The sequence below is a fragment of the Podarcis liolepis genome (assembly GCF_965112155.1).
Source record: "Podarcis liolepis genome assembly, chromosome: W".
NCBI lineage: Eukaryota > Metazoa > Chordata > Lepidosauria > Squamata > Lacertidae > Podarcis > Podarcis liolepis.
In genome coordinates, this window is record NC_139568.1 from 8271533 (window position 1) to 8275181 (window position 3649).

The following is a 3649-nucleotide window of genomic DNA, read 5'->3' on the forward strand; positions in this document are numbered from 1 at the left end:
ATTTATCAAATTTAAACTTCTAAACCTCATTTCAATACATAACATTTACCCCTTTTTCTAAGGTCAACCCAAGTTCCCTTTCACGAGTTTCCCAATTTTTATAATTGTTACCCAACAACTTATCCAATAAAAACATATAATTACACCCCTTTGGACTCCAAAATCTCCCCTCCCCCTTCCCCGGTTTTGCTCCCCAAAAATTGTCTTTCAGTCTATCAGTTCTCAGCCTGGGTCTATCACGTCCGAGGCCCTTAAGTCTCTTTCAGTCCCTTTCAACCGGTTTTGTTGACGGTCTTTCATGTTGAACATCAAATCTCGGAGCAGCTGTGACCCACTAGGGTCTGTATTTTTTCCAACCAGGCCTCCATATTCTAAAAAAAGGTCCAGATCCTGTTTCTTGGTCTTTTCCAATACCAATGTCCCAAATGTTCCAAATGCTTCAATTTTCACCTTTATCAAATTTGTAATCCAAAGGTCTTTCGGACTCCCCATAGGAGGGAGTCCCCAATCTTCCTTCTCCATTTCATACCAAATTTTCATCTGAACCTTGTTTTCCTTAACTTCCATCCTGACAGGCCTCTGGTTGTCCTTCTCCACCTGCCACATTTCGGCTCCTCCATTCAACTCCTCTAAAACAACACAAATTTCTTCTTCTCCAGCTGCAGATTCTTCTTGAATCAATTCCTCAAAGATTTCAACAGAGCTGTTTACTTTAGAGTTCAAGGTTGTAAGATTTGTAGCCATAACATCACTCAACTCTTGCAATATTCCCAGGAAATGAAACACTCTATCCAACTCTGCCTGTACTTTTCCATCTGCAGCCATTGTAGTATCTCAGAACCCCCTCTAGAGGGATTCTGATTACAGTATCCAACAGTCAGGTTATTTTGTTCTTATTTCTTATTTCCAAAAGCTTAAAGTCCAATGTAACAAAGTATAACCGGTAGAAATAGCACAAAGCCAAATTTCCTGACTTTGACAGCTCATTTGACAGCTGTCGAACTCTATTTAAGTCCTCCACAGGCTCACTCTCGGGTCGCTCCCGGATCCGGGGGGGGGGGGTGTTAAACTTCAACTCACACAGTCGATTCTAGTCCTCCAGCACAAAACTTATGTAGCCAAATCGTGGAATTAAATTTTTTTATCTCAACGAGAGAAAGACAGTCTCACAACCTTAGTTATCGGATTCTTGCTTTAAAAATGCCTGCAAGGGGGGGGGGGAGGCGGACTTCCTTTTAGCACCTCCCCCGGTCGTACCGAATTCAATTAAAAGAAATTTTTAAGTCCAATTTCCGTATTACTTACGGGTTGTTACTTTTAGAGCCCAAATGTTCAAAGAAGAAGTCAGCGCTCTCCGGCCATGGCTCGCGGCTTCACTCCGTAGAAGAAGCGATCCACTCACAGCACCACGCCGCTCTCCGTCACCGGCTCTGAAGCCTTTAAAAAGGCTTCTTCGCTGGTCGGGGAGGGCACAAATGGTGCCCGCCGAGTTACCAGGTCCACAGGCTTCCACGCCTGTGGTTTCTGAGGGTCCCCGCGTCGCCGCCGCGGCAGGACCCGTCTTCTACAAAGCCGATTCCCTCCGGAGCTCGGAGGGAATCCGCCATTTGCCGATCGCGCTAACCCGGAAGTCGCGTCAATGTTATTTGGACAACATTCTTTATGCCTTACAGGAATGAAAAGATTATTCAAATATTCAATTAAATCGTGAATAGGGTTTCTTCTCCAAACCAGGTGAGTTGATCAAGACGAACCCTCTATTTTTGTGCCAACTCAAAGTGTGTGGGGGGGGGGCAGTGGTAGGGAAGAGAAGGCTTTAGCAGCGTAATTTCTAGGGTGTGTGAGTGTGAGGACTGCGTGCCCCCCCCCTTTCTCCTGAAAATGAAAATCACAATACAGTGGTACCTCTGATTGCAAATGGGATCCCTTCCGGAGCCCCGTTCACAACCTGAGCAGAATACAACCTGTGTCTGCACGTGCGCAGGTCGCCACATCTGTGTATGCGCGTGACATCATTTTGAGTGCGCATGCGCGAGCGGCAAAACGCGGAAGTAACCCATTCCGTTATTTCCTGGTCGCCGTGGTACGTATCCTGAAAGAACGTAACCTAAACCGAATGTAACAAGAGGTATGACTGTAATGTTATGCAGATGAAGAGATTCCATAATTGCGTGCCTGATTATCCCAGCAGTGACTCAGAAATGAAAGGGGGCAGTCAGCACTTCAACTGCTAAGCACAAGGCCCAGGTCAGGGGAATGTCAAAAGAGCCCTGAGGCAGGATGGGACCAGTGGCCCTCCCCACCCTGCGTTCTGTTCTCGCAGTGGCCAGTGAGATGCCCATTATGGGAAACCCACAAGCAGGGCCCAAGTGCCAGAGAGTGCCCTCTCCCCTCCTGCTCTTTCCAGCTGGTTCTCCACCTGTGGGTCCCCAGATGTCATTGGACTACAACCTTTTGGGAAGGCCTTGTTGGCCTTTAGTTGGGCTGGATCCAGAACTTGGCACGGCTGAGAGAAGCATGTCCTGAGTGTTTTTATAGGGATGGGAGCCATGCAGTCCTCTAACTGCCATCAGCCGTGGCCAGCCTGGTCAGGGACTATGGGAGCGGTGTGTCCAGCAATGTTTGGAGGGCACCAGGCCTTCCAGAACTGCTTTACAGAGGACACAAGGGCAGGTCCCTGCCCCAAGGACCCTGCAGCTTAAAATTCTACCCAGGTGGGATGCAGCAGGAAGCAATATGTTGTTGTTGTTTTCAGTTACAGGTGGTTAGGCTCGGTTGTATCCCCTGGGAACTGTGTGCAAGCCTTAGGGTGAGGTGCCACTGAAGCCAGGCTGTCCACAGTTGTCTGCAAGACCCCTGGGGGAAGGAGATGTCTCTTGAGACATTGGCGGACACTTGAGGGCCTTTTGACAGCGAATCTGGGCCCTGAAGGAGGGCTGCCCCTCATGGTGCCCCCATCTCCAACATTGCTGCTGGATGCCTTGAGAGTCTACAAAATGAGAGCTTGCCACTGTCAGGAGTTCAGCCTACACTCGAGTAGGACCCTGGCAGAGACAAATGCCTGACTGGCATGTTCTCCCCCTCCTGGTCTTTTGTTCGGGAGCTTCATAAGCTTTCTTCAGCCCGAACATCACAGCGACCGATGCCAACCGACATCGGCACACTTAGGGATCCGCAGAGTCTTCGCAGCATTGCGTAACAGACCTCAGCAACTCAGCATTTTGGCTAATCTACAGTGGTACCTCGGGTTAAGTACTTAATTTGCTCTGGAGGTCCGTTCTTAACCTGGAACTGTTCTTAACCTGAAGCACCACTTTAGCTAATGGGGCCTCCTGCTGCCGTCGCGCTGCCAGAGCACGATTTCTGTTCTCATCCTGAAGCAAAGTTCTTAACCCGAGGTACTATTTCTGGGTTAGCGGAGTATGCAACCTGAAGCGTATGTAACCCGAGGTACCACTGTACTTTATTTACATACAGTATAAACACACACGGAGCACTGCAACATGGCTCCCTCCCTCTCTAGCATCAGACAGCAAAGAAAAAGAACAAAGGACAATAGTCCCACTTCATGGAACACAGTGACACAAACATCCTGCTGCCGTCACTTCCCACTCTGTGGAGTCAAAACATATACCGTCATGTGATAAAC